The sequence below is a fragment of the Otolemur garnettii genome, unplaced genomic scaffold (assembly GCF_000181295.1).
Source record: "Otolemur garnettii isolate 467f Iridium unplaced genomic scaffold, OtoGar3 scaffold00007, whole genome shotgun sequence".
NCBI lineage: Eukaryota > Metazoa > Chordata > Mammalia > Primates > Galagidae > Otolemur > Otolemur garnettii.
Window position 1 is genome coordinate 15,417,997 of NW_003852402.1, and position 16,325 is coordinate 15,434,321.

General features: G+C 37.0%; 1 protein-coding gene across 4 annotated transcripts in view; it reads right to left on the reverse strand.

Moving 5' to 3' along the window:
- POLR3B (RNA polymerase III subunit B) overlaps nt 1-16,325 on the reverse strand; it is a 134,827-nt gene that overhangs the window by 23,890 nt on the left and 94,612 nt on the right. The gene's annotated exons all lie outside the window — the stretch shown is intronic.

Below are 16,325 nucleotides of genomic sequence, written 5' to 3' on the forward strand. Positions count from 1 at the left end.
TCTACCTGTTGGCTGTAGAGCTCTGGCTGGTTGGCTGATTTTTGCCAGGGCTTCCATGGCTGAGTCTAAACTGCCTGAAGGAATTTTAATTCCTATAGCTTACAGCACATTAGAAAAGTGATCTTTGATTGAACTTGTAAAGTTGAACAAGAAAATTAAATGCCAAATCACTCTTAAAAAGAAGCCAGAATTAGAAATGGAATTCTAAGAATGAAAACAGAACAAAATCCTATCAAACTCTATGTACTACTGATATTCTTTCAAATTAAGTGTACTTTATTATTCTAACCTGTAGGAGATTTTGTTGCCATATAGTTTTTAATTCCTCTGATTTATATTTTTTTGGAAGGAGGAGTAGGAGAATTTAGATTAACTAAAATATTTATTATTTAGAAAATAATATTCAGAAAACTAGTGAACAATAGCATTGGAGTAAGAAAGAAATGGTTTTCTATCTGTAGTAAGATAAAATTCCTTCTCCCTATTATTAACTATCTGTACCTATTGAAAAGAAACCACTCAAATTTTTCATTCCTCAGTTTGACTTTTACATAATTCCTCAAACTACTATAAAATAAAAAATTTTTGTGATTTGGCATAATCACCAATAGCCAAAGTCTAAAGGAAAAGAGTGCCATTTGCCTATTTAATATCAGTTATTAACAGTCTGACATCTAATGGTTGACTTGCAATATGGTTATTAGGTTTGTGGAGTTGAATTCTAGAGCATGTAGCTACTTTAACTGGCTTTTTACTTAAAATGGTATTGTTTATTATAAAGAATTTATGCTTTCCTACAGGAAGAACAGAAGCAATCATTCAGTTCACTTATTTCCAATTCAGCCACAATGTGTTAGAATTTAAATCAAGCAGAGTTTGTGACCCTTATTTTCTTCCCTCCAAAAATCCATCTTATCCACACTGAAATTATCTGACAAAACCCTAGGGTTACTGGGAAATCTACTTTGAAAGACATCAAATTGTAAATCTAGGTGTACCGACAACAACATTGTATAGCAGTGAACAAAATGTTAAAAACGGCAATTCCTAAAGGAGCTTGTCCTGGGACCAGCTTGGGTAAGAATGTAATTTTGCCTGGTGAAGAGAGGAGATGGAAGGCTCAACTACACCCCTTAAAAACAAAACGAAAGAAAAACCTCAGCACCCCTTTAGCTGCAGGTCACAGGGGGATGCCGGCGTCTGCTCAGGAGGAAGCTGCCTATCCACCCTCCAACCAGAGAAGGTGGAAGTGAGGGGCAGGAGGTATAGAAACTGACCAAGGAAGCATGACATGCTTATATTGGGGGAAGGTCTGGAGAGAGATGACTTGTACTTTGTGTTTTTAGTTTTAATTGACATGTTTTATCAAGGAAATTCAACTTTATTATATTATTCAAATGAAGAAAAAAAATGCTAGTTCCCCCGAAATGTGAATCTCCAATAACTTTGCTTGAAATCTGATTAATATCTAATATAGAGCTTCCTTTTTGAGAAGTTGTTTTCTTTTCAGAACTTTTCTGACACTGTTAAAAAGCGCATGTAAGTAGCTTTTGGATTTTTTCATTCTGTTATAGGAACTAGTTTGGCTATATCTGAACCAAGGGCACCTGTAAGCCAAAAATTAAATCTTAGCTAACTTAAAATTACTTTAGGCTCTGAAAACCCTTTTATATGCCAAGATGGTTCCCATAGCAGACAGCCCTGTGTTGTTTGTTTTGTGTGAAAGTGAATGATAAAAGATCCATGAAATCGACACAGAAAGCCAGAACAGCAGAAAGAACTGAGGGCTCTCCATCACTGCGGCTTCTACCCTCTGCTGACTTGTGGAACAATGGACGCTACACATCCAACTGCAGATCTGACACAGCTGTGCATTTCATTAGATGAAGAGCACTAGTGACACAAGTAAATAATTAACTTATTCTGGTCCGCTGACTGTGCTTATGAGACCAGTCATAGCTGACAGATTTTAATACAAGTTAACACAAAGAGACCATAATGAGCTTAGAAGTTAAAACAAAATATTTAGACAGAATTTGATGATCTCGAATCTCAAATGAGACAGATGATTTTTAAAAGTTTGTATTTTACTGAATTCATTAAGGGTAAAAAGGAGTTCTCAATCTTAGAACCAGACTTTTCTTAACGCTATTTTTCTGTTTCAGAATTATTTAAATCCTTATTCAAAGCGGGAAGGTTTCTTTTCTTGTTTTCAAATGACAAATTTAGAACTGTGTTTTTTCCAGGGACAGAGGCATAAAGTCCACTCCAATATTTAGAAGTTTTAAAAGTTATGGTCATTTTCCTTTAATACTGGTTTAAAAATGTAAATGATATGCAATATGCTTCAGTGTGTTAACACTCCCCTGGATCCTTGAAAAGAGGATGGACTACAAATAAACCATATCTAATGGAAGTTGTTGTGAAACAATTACCAATTCATACCTTAAGTGCTTACACAGCATTTCAGATTTTAAAATAAAATTTCATCCTCTGGCTCATGCTGGTGTCTCAACCCCATTGTTTACAGCACAACCTCCTGGCAGTAAAATGCAAATACACCAGTTTAATGTGCCCAGGATCACTTAATGTACTCATGGGGCAACTTGGAATTAGACCACAGATTCTACTATAGAAATTTTAACAAATGCAAACAGGTAATAAGGAAAAACTAGAATCACAGAAAGTGAGGGCAGAAAAGCTGTGGACATCCATTCAATGAAACATTATCCCATCATTATCAATCAATTTCAAGTTGCAAAAAAGAAGAATTTAGGGAGTCTTAGAAGGCTGACTGCCAGTCCACTCAGGAAAGGCAAATCCAGGCATGTCATCCACAGTTCCATGTGTCATGTCCCAGACACTGCAGGCTCCTATACCAAATTGTTATTTCCGTTTTCCTGGCTTCACAGAACAACACAGAAACTGTTTACGAATAGGTTTACTCAGAAAAATTCCTGTTAAATCTCATGAATCATTTGACTTTACTAAAATGTATTTCCAATGATAAAGAACAGCTGATTTATTCAAAAAACATTTTTGGCCTTTTAAAAGTACTTGTTTCAGTGTATTGGCTCTGTGTAATGGGCTAGTTTAAGTCAAACAAAAAAAAATAAAAGGTAAGAACATAGGAAAAAAAGGTAAGGAAAAATTAAAGCATTTTAATATCATATTGAAGACACGAAAGCAAATGGCAACTGCAGAAGACAACTATAATAACATCTCTAGTTCAAGAATTGTTTTTGATGTGACTTTAATGTGTTGAAACCTTACTAGTAAAATGGTTTTTGATTTTGTTGGTGGCCAGAGCTCATTTTAATATCAACCAGCTTTAATTTTTTACTTTAAAATTTTTATTGAGCAAGTATACTTTCTATGTATAACCACTTTTGGATTAAATTTACCAGTCTGAGGTTGATATATATATACGTATATATATTATTACTCTTCCTTTTCCAAGTGAGAAAAGGAAAACAAGAATCACTTCCTTCAATTACTAAGCATATACTATGTGACAAGTTCTGTTAAGAGGTGAAAATACAAAGAGGTTCAGGGCCTCAACTCAAGAAAGGCAGAGTAGCTTATGCAGAGTGATCTGAGCAAATGCTGAAAATTAAAACACATGCTAATGCTCTAAAAGTCTAAACGGTGTGGAGCGCATCTGGCAGTATGGAGCACATACTGATGCTGACTAATACTAATTAGATTCTAAATTATCTACTTTTACTTTCTGTAGATACTTAACTGTTATTCTGCATTAACACTCTGCACTGAATGAAGGGTGAAATGATGCTGTTATTTTTCTCTAGCAGTCACAGTACAAGAGGGCTGTGTTTAGTAAAGGAGTGAACACTATCAATGCCCAGTATTAACCAGGTTTATAAATGAAAGGGAATGCCATTTGCAAAGAGTTCATCACCCCTTGGACCCACAGACTTATGTAGGGCAGACTATCAAGGAATCAGGTGACCTTAATTTGACTCAGAGCTGTTCAACTGATATTGTGGCACCTTGGGGGTGTGGGGAAAGCACCACTTTCTGGTGAGCCTTAGTTGTTTGGTCTTTGTAACAGGAATAATTAGCACCTATCTCATGAGGCAATTGCGTTAGAAGAACAGATGAGCTAATGTCTGAGAGGTACTTTAAGGTCCTTAGAGAAAGGCTGCATCTAAATACAAGGAATTATTATTATATAAGAAACCTAATTACTCTCAGCAGGAAGCAAACTAACAAAGCAAAGGAGACCAACTTAATGAATAGAAGGAGCAGTTGCAGTTGCACTAACTTTGGCTGAAGAGACCAGAAGAAGCTCACTCCTTCATGGGTTGTTCAGGTCATTTAACATTACCAAGACCCTGTCTCCTAATAACTTTAGACCTTCATGAAGGGCACGAGGCCGCAGATTTCTAGCAAGGAGTAATTTACTGCTGATGAATATGGTGGTAAATGGGGCCAAAGCAGCAGCAGGAATGCTTTCAAGTTTGACTATTCCTATTAAGAAATGGTTTGCTTTGAATAAATTCATCTCAATAAGCCTTTATACATTCAGAAATAAAAATCTCTAAATCAAAACATGAAGGCTAACACAGGTGATTACTCCTTTCTTTCCTCTCCCCTTTCCAGCTATCAAATTAACCTTCTTTGAGTTTTCACACCACCACCTTAATAATCCCCGGGGGGAGGGGAGTAGACAAAAACTGTTGAATCATATGAGCTTTGTTCTGTTGTTGAATCATTTCCAGATCTATCACATCACTTGCCATATCCCGGTTGACATAATTTTAATTCGGCTCTTCCTTACATGTTAACAGATAAATAATGCATAAGAAAACTTGATTAGCTTTCTTATTAAAACATCACTCTAAATGAGAGGAGGCGCTAGAAGACAATACAGTTTTTACATGGCTTTCCCATGAGCAGTTGAATGGTTTGATGTGATAAATTTGCATAGTCTGAAGCACACAAAGGGCTGATTAATTGAAACCCTTACAATGCTTCTGGAAGCAGCTATTGTAAAACAATAACCATAGGAACTTTACAAAATACACACGGCTAAATGTGTCAAGAGCTTAATAAAATGTGTTGAGGCTACACTATTTGGAAACAGAATTGGAGATTTTTATTCTGGGCCATAAAACACTAAATACCCTAATTTCAAAGCTTTAGTTGGATATTTACTGAAAGGTCAGAGGGTTACTGGCTAGCTATTGAAACCAAAATTTGTTCTTAAAAAGGTAAATTCAATAAAATTTTCTTACATTTAGGTGTCTTTGTAGGCAAAAGAATCCTGATTACTACATGTAACATTAAAGTATAGTTCATGGAATTTCTTTCTGGACCCAGATTCTGATGGATCGCTTGGCATCATATACCTTATACTGAGAATCATACTGTTAGCCCCAGCAGCCTTCTTCTCCCCTCCCACTTGGAAACTTCCATTCAAGCAGGATCAAGCAAAGTAGGGAGCCAAAGATATCCAGACTGTTTGAAGCTTCAGATGGCAGAGGGGATTTTAGACACTCTCAAGTGCTACATGAGTACAAGATGTTATTATTATGACTTTGTACCTGGGTCTTTTCACTCTCAATTTTAGAAAACATAATACAGAAAAAAGAAATAACAAATGAAGATCTAGCAAAATCAAAGTTTTTAATCAAAACTTGTTTAATAAATAAACTTTTTTCTTGGCACTTCCGCTGCACATGAATTAATATTTTCTTACTTCCCATGACCTCTTTGTATCTACTGTAAAAGGATTCTTTAATGTGTTAGGAAGTCAAGGTAGGTTTCCTTTTCTTCTAAGAAACAGTTAATCAAAATCTTAATAAATAAATCCAGTAGGTTACTGAATAACTTTTATTAATGCAAAATGGAAGCAAGTGACCTAATAATGGAACTTTTTTGGAATAAGAAAGGGTCATCTTCCAAATGATTTTTATCTGGATATATGTTAATCCTTATCAACCAAAGATAGATACACTGACCATTAAATGAAAAAAGTACATTTGGATAAGACTAGACTTCTATTTTAAGAGAAAGGTTGACTTTACTTCATTTAAATTAGCTGTCTGGTCCTTAAGGAATTAGGGGGAGATACTGAAGAGTGTATGCCATTATCTCAGATTTGCAGTTATTAAAAAGCTTCTGTTTGCCAGGACAAACACTCTTGCTCAAATACAGTTTTTCCTCTCCTTAGGAATACTGTTTGGTATTGATGCCTGATTCTGTGATCTACAGGAGCTTTGTTGGAGGTGCTAATCCTTTTTCACATGAGGGACTGAGAAATGTTCTTTCAGGGAAGTGATATATTGCTTTTTTTTTTCTCTTCACATCAAAGGATTCTACTTTCCCCTCCTTCATTGTGAATGGCAGCAAAAGTAAGAGAAAATCTGAAAATATAATAATTTGGTTTGCTGGAAATGAAACTTGAGAATTCCTCAGGCTGTCAGACATTTTTGTTAAAGAATTTTTTAAAAGGAGTAGGAAATCGTCTAATAAATGCACTAATCATCAGAGAAAACAAGAAGCAAGATAAAAATATTTGCTATTGAAGAGTTCCCTCTGTTAGAATTTATATTGAAGTTAAAGAGGCTTATCTAAGTTATTCTGATTTTAATAGAAAGTTTAGTTCCAAACATAATTCCAATCAGTATTGTATGTGAATGTCTCTCCTCCTAGCCTTAACTCTATAAAACTGATCAGAATATGAAGAGAAAACATAGAACATTCCAGATTCATGTTTAGCTCTGTTTCTCCTTTAGAACATCATTGTAAGTCACGGCTTCACTTTAAAGTATCTAGAAGTCTAGAACACCTGGGAAAGGAGATCGAGTCTTCAAGATTCACATACTACTTCTCCTCAAATAAATTCAAAGCAAAACTAAACAAACTTTCCTAACTCTGAAGATAAATACAACAAATTTGCAACTTTGATATCTAGCCATATATACCTCATCTTTGCCAGTGTTTTGCAAACTACTAAAGGATGAATGGCTGTAGAGATTCTTGATCAAATGCCTGGCTCTTCAGGGTGGAGCTGATTCACTGGACATTTAATGGTAATATACATAACTGACTTCACAAAGACCCAAAGGAGAGCTGTACTTCATTAAGATTCTTTGAATGTCTCATTAGAAGACTGTATTGAAATTCCCTCATTTCAAAGTATGCTGTCAGTGAATCCCAGCCTGCTTCTGAGCCCAGAGCAGTCTTTATGTTAATTGTGACACCAACTTCTTTATAAAACACTTTTCCTTCCTCAACACTTGGCTCTCTCAGCTTAACCATCCCCCATCTGGATGTTGCAAAAGGTGCTGGTGCTTACTGAGTCTGTCCCCCACCCCCTCACTGGTGAATCACTTTCACTTTACCAACTGCATTCAGTCTTTGCTCATCACACTGCACTGATCTGACTCCAACTAATGAGCATCGCTTCTCTTATGCCAGTTTACCCACTCATTCTGCCCCCTTCACTCTTCTGCACCAGCTCTTTTGTCACATATAGCATATGACCACACATTTAGCTTCTCTTCACATTTGTTCATGTAGTTACTAATTAGCTTTGAAATGATCAGGCTTGAGTGGGATAGAAACTCCACGAAACCAAATTTCCGACCCTCCTCTAAATGTTACAGAGGATATTTTAAGAGGCACCAGGCATGGAAATCCCATCTACACACCGTGCATGTACGAAAAGAATCCTGAACAATAGCTCTATTGAACTTAAAAAAAAAAAAAAAAGACAAAATCAGGTAATCTGCAGGGACATGTTATTTTCTGAATACCAAGAGCAACAAATTTAATGCTTCAAATGAAGAGAGAAAAAGGACATGTAAAATAGTACACTAAATCAAAATAATTTTTCTCATAGAGAATACGTATGTGTCAACTTGCAGGTTATGGCTGTAAAGGAAAAGATAGGATTTCTAATTCTATTTTACATTTCAAGAGTGAAAACTAAGTTGAACTAACCAGTGCTCTTATTCCGGTCTGTGTTTGGATCAAAACAGAAACAAACAAAAGAAATCACTACAGAAATTGTGGTATGACACACAGACCCTGAAAATTCACAACACTTTGACATTTTTCCCCCTAATTTTATCACTTTTTTATTTTTTACTAAATCATAACTATGTACATTAATGCATTTATGGGGTACAATTTGGAATGCTTACACCAAAGTGGTTAACATAGCCTTCACTCTTTGACATATTTATTAGCTTATGTCATGACAAATACAAATAGCATAACTGATGCTGTGGACCACATTTTCTGTTTCATTCATATTTTACTTTTAAGCCTGATCCAGTTTCTCCTTGAGTCCCACACTAAGGGTTGGGGTACTGTGTGGCTCCCTACAGACACCTGCCAGCTGGGCTCCCTGCACATGAAGGTTCGGGATAAATTAGCTTTAACTCCTTCAAGTGCTCTCTTTTTTTGGCTTTAATTATCTTATCTAGCCAGATGAACTAGGAGAATAATCTAAGTTCTTTTATATCTATTTGAATTCTTTTTTTTTTTTTTTTTTTTTTTTTGAGACAGAGCCTCAAGCTGTCCCCCTGGGTAGAGTGCCATGGCATTACAGCTCACAGCAACCTCCAACTCCCGGGCTCAAGCGAGTCTCTTGCCTCCGCCTCCCAAGTAGCTGGGACCACAGGCGCCCGCCACAACGCCCGGCTATTTTTTGGTTGCAGCCATCATTGTTGTTTGGCGGGTCCGGGCTGGGGATTCGAACCCGCCACCTTAGGTGTATGTGGCTGTCTATTTGAATTCTTGATAGATTCTAAATTTTAATCAAGGCTACTAAAACTTGAGAGAAGACCAACTGCAGAGGGAGCCTGGGGAGTGTTTCACGAGTGTTTTACAGCTCTATTTCAGAGTCCCTCTCCATATGAGGGTTTGGCAGGCTTTTTTGGAACAAGGTTTGTGTGCATAGAATTTATTCTGGATTGGTGGCAGGTGTAAAGCTGCATAACCAGGAAGAATAGGAATTTTGAGAAGATGCTCATTTTAAGGAGGAACCAGAAAATAAGAAAGTACTGGAGTTTAGTCTCAGGAAAGTCTGTGTCTCTTCTAAGGAGAAATCTCTAGGAATATGGCAATCCCTGGGCCAGGGTGATGATGAGATATAAGAGCCACCTTTAACCAGATTTAAAAGAATGGGCGATACCCTCAGAATAAAACAGCTGGATTCAAATCTCTGCTAGCACTACCTGTAGTAGGCAAGCTACCGACCTGAGCCTCAATTTCCTTATTATTTATAGTAGGAATAAAAACACTGCCTAGAATGATACAGGTTAAAGGATGGAATTTAGATGAAAATGCTTTTAAATTATAAATATGCAAAAAGTAAAATACTAAAGATGTGAGGATAAAAAACATGTAGATGACTCCTCAATTTTCTCCTTCACCTTAATTTCTCCCTGGAGCTCCAGACTCTATACTCAATTGTTTGCTTAACATCTTCGCTTGGAGTCTAATAGGTGTCTCAAACCTGAGGCCCAAACTCTTGACCTCTGCCCTTGCCTAACTCCCGAAAATTATTCCTTCCCTAGTCTTTCCCATCTTGGTAAATAGCATTACCAGCTGCTCAGGCCATAAACCTCATCCTCAATTTCTATCTTTTCCTCTCCCAACAACCAAGCCATCAGAAATTCCTGTTGGCTCTATCTCCAGAAAACATCCAGAAACCATTCACTTCTCTCCATCTTCCCACTGCTGCTGTCCTACTCTAAGCCACCACTCTTTTGCCTGGACTACTGGAATGATCTCCCTGCCTCCCTCCTTGCCCCCTTTATCTACTGTTTATACAGAATACAGCTCCTAAACATGTCTAAGTTAGATTTTGTCACTCCCTTGCTCATACTCTTGACTACGGTTTGTATGTCCCCACCAAAACTCTTCTTGAGATTTAATTGATGTGGGGTCTTTAAGAGGTGATTAGGTCATAAAGTTTCCACCTTCATGAATGGATTAATGCCACCATCACAGGAGTGGTTCAGATAGTGCAAGAATGGTGAGCTCTCTTGCCCTTCTGTCTATCTACCATGGGATGACCTTTACCAGTGGCCATATTCTTAGACTTCTGCACCTCTAGAACTATAAGCCAAATAAGCTTTTCTGTATAAACTACCTAGTTAGTGGTATACTGTGATAGCAACAGAAAACAAACTGAGACACCGACCATCCAACTGTCTTATTGGTTCTCAGTACATTTAAAATAAAATCCAAGCTTCTTCTTTTGGCCATAAACCTTTATAGGATGTGCCCCATCCTATTTTTTTCACAAAGTCTCATACACTACCCTAAGGCATACATATAGGCTGGCCAGACTGGCCTTTTTTTTCCTGTTCCTTGAATATACTAAGCTCATTCTCACCTCAGAGCTTTTACCATAATGCTTCTCCTGCCTAGAACTTAATTCTCTCAAACTGTTGCTTTGCTGGCTCCTTTACATCCTTCAGGTCTCAGCTTAAATGTTACTTCCTTCAAGAGGTCATTCCTGATCATCAATCTGAATTACCATCCCAACCCCACCCCCCACCAACCAGCCACTCTTTTACATCATTCTTCATATATTACTGTGATCTTCTTCATCATTACTTCATAAATTACTGTGTTTATATTTTTGTTTACTTCTTTTCTGTTTCCTCCTTCAAGATAACTTTTTCTGTCTTGTTTATCCCTGTATTTCCAGTATCTAGAACAGTGCCTGGTACATAGTAAAAGCTCTATAAGTAGATGAATTAATCAATAATGTAAGCACTAGAGAGATCCTCCATCATCTCAAGTCAATGAGACACAAAATTGTTTTGTGACTGGTGCCATGATATACAAGGATTAAAACCACAATCTCTGTGGCCTCTTCCTCTTCTTTTGTTCTCTTTATTTCAGTTGATCGTCAAGTCCATTGATTTGTTCTTCTCTGCTGCCCCTCATTTTTCTCTCACATGTTTTTTAAAGCCTCCCAAGACCAAATCCCATTTAGTCTCTGCAGCCTTCCTTTAATGCCTACCCAGTAAGAAAAGACCTGGGACAGACCTAATAGCAACTCACGCTTACTGCCTGCTATCTGTGCTGCATTCCTTATGTTCACTGTTTTATACACACACCAGTAACAATCCCTAGGAAAATGTCTTTCTTTCAAAGACAAGGAAACCAAGGCACAGAAAGACAAAATAACTCACCCTCATAGAGCTCAAGACCTTTGCCTGTCTGTTATACTTTTTCTTAACCTGATGACTTTCTTTAAATGCTGAACAGAGGGGTGGCCATCCAGTAGGGGCCACTGGACAGGGCAGGACTAATAGTAGTAAATTACAGAATGTGCACTTCAGACTCAAGATTACCATCTGAGTGTTGCTACTACAGAACAGGTCCTCAGAAAGCAGTAAGGGCCTCCTTTATAGGCTACAATCAGTGTAGAAAATCATCTGCCAAGGATAATCTAAAAAACCCTCTTTTTAAAATTTTTTTCTTTTTTTTCCTTTCAAATTAATATGAGGGTATAAATTTTTAGGTTCCAGTGCTCTCTTACACAGGAAGATGAATTTAGACTAGACTTCTAAATGACCATTTCATACTCTAAGATGCTGCTCCTATTTACAAGAAACTCTAAACGTCTCTATCATTAATGATCTTTTCCATATAGTTTAGTATTTAACTGTGTAACCTTCTGTATCTACCTTTTTGCTTTAACTCTTCAAGGTCATTAACTAAGAGCTGAATTTCCTTTCAATCCCCTGGAAAACCTACCACAGTTCTGAGCTCGCAACAGTGACTTAAATATGACCAAATAGATTTCTCTGGGGCTGTCAAAGCAGATTCACATTTGTGTCTAGGATGCATGTGGGTGGGATATATGTACAGCTGACCCGTGGACAACATGGGTTTGAACTTTGCAGATCCACTTATATGTGAATTATTTTCAACCAAACACAAAGTGAAATACAGTATTAACTGGATCCACATATGTGGAGGGCTGACTTTTCATATACTCAAGTACAGCAAGGCCAAATGCAGAATTTGAGTATGCAAACATTTTGGTGCGTGTAGGGGTCTAGAAACAATCTCCTAAATACACCAAGGAACAGCTATATTTAGTTATTTTCGTGGAAAAACTTTAGTGGGCTTGTTTGCTCAGTGAGGATTAGGGAGTTTGGAGTCTTACGTATAGAAACTCCTGGTTCAGATAAAAATGAGACATCCATTTCTGATATTTACTAAGAATAAATTATACTCATTTGGGGAGCAATGAATTTGGCGTATTATATCAGTACAATTTCCAATGAGAACAACGAACATTTAAGATATTTTATTTAATGAATTATTTCACCAACGTACTGAGTGGACATCATATTATATGCTGAGTGCTGTGCTAAGTGCTTGGAGGTTAAATGAAGTACTAGGTCACGTTTCCTATTCTCAGTGAACCCAAAATATTCTTATCTAAATTGGCCAAGAAGGTGTTCTGGATACTTAATATTAATATGTATAATTACTGTAACAAAACCACTGGTATTTTTGAATCTTTGTAATTTTTTTATAAATGAAAAGAACTTCAAATAATTGACTTCTAGTTACTATCATACCCTTGTGTGCTTCAGATGGGTGACATTTAAGGAAAGGATCAAACTCAGTTACAATAATAATCACAATAATAATCCAGAAAAAAGATAATTATTTTCAGATAATTAAAAGTTGATAAAATGTGATTAATGCTTTACTGATGATCATGAGCATTAAACATTTTTAAGTTAGTTTTCAATCTTAGAAATGGTTAAAATAGCCAAAACCTCCAGAAGCCATAAAAGCAAGATTCTGGTCAGCATTTTAAAAAGATCTGTGCTCTGGGTGGCGTCTGTGCCTCAAAAGAGTAGGGCACTGGCCCCATATGCTGGAGGTGGCAGGTTCAAACCCAGCCCCGGCCAAAAACTGCAAAAAAAAAAAAAATCTGTGCTCTAAAATCCTTCTCACTTTTTATTTAAATACTTTTAACTCAGTTCTATAAGTTGTACTAGAAAAAATTGAGCATACTCACTACTAAGCATTCTTGTGTTGAATATTCCCAAATAATAGATGTATGGATTTCTAGTTAAACATGATGAACAGAATACACATGTTTATCACCACCACTTCCCAAAACCTCACTAACATGAGAGTTTAAAAAATTAAGGTATAAATCTATGTTATGAGTGGAAAGTATGGGCAAAGTATTATAAGTGAACATAAGATAATTCTACAGTTCTGAAAACTGATGAACAGAGGAAAGAAAAGTGACTTAATAGAAAGAGAAAAGTAAACTTCATACCTGCAGAGGAGGTATGAAGAGGTGAGCTGATTCAGCCCTCACCTGGAGTCCTGAAAAGGCTCAACAAACAGAGACACAAAGTATTAAAAAAGTGAAGGATGTGGGGGTGAGGTGTAGGGATGAAAGTAGGAGTGACTCAAAGTCACCCAAACCATCAGCTATTCCTGGGGCTTTACTTTCAAAATGTCTAGACTCTGATCCCTGGTCACCACTCTCCTATGATTATGCTTTTCCAGTCCAGCACCAGCTCTCTTGGCTTACTACAAATGGCCTTTGCATTGGCAACATGGCAGCCAGAATAAGTCAAGATTATCTCTCTCACTTGCTCAATCCTCCAGTGGCTTTCTTCTCCCTCAGAGTAAAAGACAAAGTTCTTGCACTGACTTACAAGGTCTCATCATTGCCTCTTCACACACCACTGTTCTGCTCTAGCCATGCTGGCCTCCTTGTTGGTCCTTTAGCACCAGGTGAGCCCTAGCCTCAAAGCCTTTCTCCCACCTTGAATGCCCTTACAGTCTGAGAGGGTTTGTTCCTTTACTTCTCTCAGGTTTTTATGTCATGTCATTTTTTCTAGTGAAGTGTTGTTCCCTAATCACTGCCTAAACTTTCAACCATTCACAGCATGTCCTCCTCCACATGGTCCAATACCCCTCCCTCAGCTTTCATGTGTTTTCATCTCAGGACTAATCATCATCTCAGCACCTACTACTATTCCTCTTGCCCACAGAACGTATATTCTACAAGAGCTGGAATTTTTGGTCTATTTTGTTTCTTGCTTGTCATCAGGCTTAATATCAGACACTAAGAAGATACTTACTAATCATCTGTATAAACACATATCTGTATGAGAAATCATCAGATCTGAGTTTTTATTCCCCACCTCATATGGCTCGGAAACTACTCTTTCCCCCTAACCCTTATTTGAGTAACTGAGACCTGAGAATGGCAAGTATGGCAGAGGGTGGGTGCTCTGAAGCCTGATAAAAAGGAACTAAATAGAGTCTATGCCCTGAACAGTAAGCTCCAGCCTCTGCTCCTATGCAGTTCCTGGAGGTCAGCTGAAAGACTTATGCACTGTCCCCACCTTCATTTCCAGTTCCAATCTTTAGACAGGGTTAGAAAGAGCTTACTATGTAGAAATGGAATGGAACCAACAACAAAAACAGTTCACCATCTGATCACCCTACAATGATGCCCAATAGTCAGCAAGTTCTATCTATGGGACACAGAGCTTTAAATGGTTTTTAGGGTTCAAGGCTTTTTCAAGGGGAAAGCCTCCAGCAATGACAACAAATCAGACACTAAACAAATAGGAGCCAAAGAAATCTGTCAATTGATAGTAACAAGATTAGGAATAGGAGAAGACAAACAAAAAACAAAAAAATCCCATCAAAACACTAAATCTAAAAGAAAACAAAAAATATATACTTGTTGCTCTAAAAAACAAAGACAATAAATTACCTTTAAAAATTAATCTTTAATCATCAGAGAAATGCAAATCAAAACCACTTTGAGATATCATCTAACTCCAGTAGGAGTAGATCACATAACAAAATCCCAAAACTACAGATGGTGGCGTGGATGTGGAGAAAAAGGAACACTTCTGCACTGCTGGTGGGAGTGCAAGCTAATACATCTCTTTTGGAAAGAAGTATGGAGAATACTCAGGGATCTAAAAATAGACCTGCCGTTTGATCTTGTAATTCCTCTACTAGGTGTATATCCAAAAGACCAAAAATCACTTTATAACAAAGATATTTGCACCAAATTGTTCATGGCAGCTCAATTCATAATAGCCAAGTCATGGAAGAAGCCCAAGTGCCCATCAACCCATGAAAGGATTAATAAATTGTGGTACATGTATACCATGGAATATTATGCAGCCTTAAAAAGGATGGAGACTTTACCTCTTTTACATTTACATAGATAGAGCTGGAACATATCCTACTTAGCAAAGAATCTCAAGAACGGAAGAAAAAATATCCAATATACTCAGTACTACTATGAATCCAATTTACAATCACTCACACTTTCATGTGAAGAATAGCTCACAACTATGGCCCAAGATGAAGGAGTGAGGAGGAGGGGATGTGAGGGGCAGGGGAAATCAGATTGAAGGAGGGTGAATGGTGGGATCACACCTATGGTGCGTAATGCAAGGGTACTTGTCGGATTTATTAAGTATAGAGTATAAATGTCTTAACACAATAATTAAGTAAACAAGATGAGGTTTATATTAACCAGTGTGATGTAAACGCTCCTAATTCTATATGAAATCAGCACATTGTACCCCATACATGCATTAATGTATACATGATCTATGTGTTTCTGATTTAATAAAAAAAAATAAAAATTAATTAGAAGCTGGGTGTGGTGGCTCATGCCTATAATCCCAGAACTTTGGGAGGCCAAGGCAGAAGGATTAAGGCCAGGAGTTCAGGACCAGAGTGGGCAACATAGTAAGACTCTACCATTATAAAGAAGTAAAAAAGTTAGCTGGTGTCGCAGCATTCATCTATAGTCTCAACTACTTAGGAAGCTGAGGTGGGAAGATTGCTTGAATCCTGGAGTTTGAGATTACAGTGAGCTATGATCATACTATTGCACTCCAGCCTGGGTGACAGAGTAAGACCCTATCTCTTAAAAAAAAAATTAAATAAATGAATAAATTTTTTAAGATAAAAATTTAATTAGAAATTTAAAATATATGTTAAAAAAAATCTACAAAATAAAGTTAATCAAATCTCCCAGAAGAAAAACAGGAAGAGGAAGAAAATATTTTAAAAAATTAGAGCATCAACCTGGAAGATTCAACATCTGTCTAACTAATAAGAAAACCAGAAAAGGTACAGGAAAAATGATGAAGTGGAAATAAGTAACAAAATAATATAAGAACATGTACAAAATTAAAGGAACTTAAACTTGCAGAATGAGATGGTACTTGATTTTGCAGAACAAGAAATGAAAAAAAGGCTTAAAAGAATTTGGAACTCCAATATGAAAAGATGACAATAAA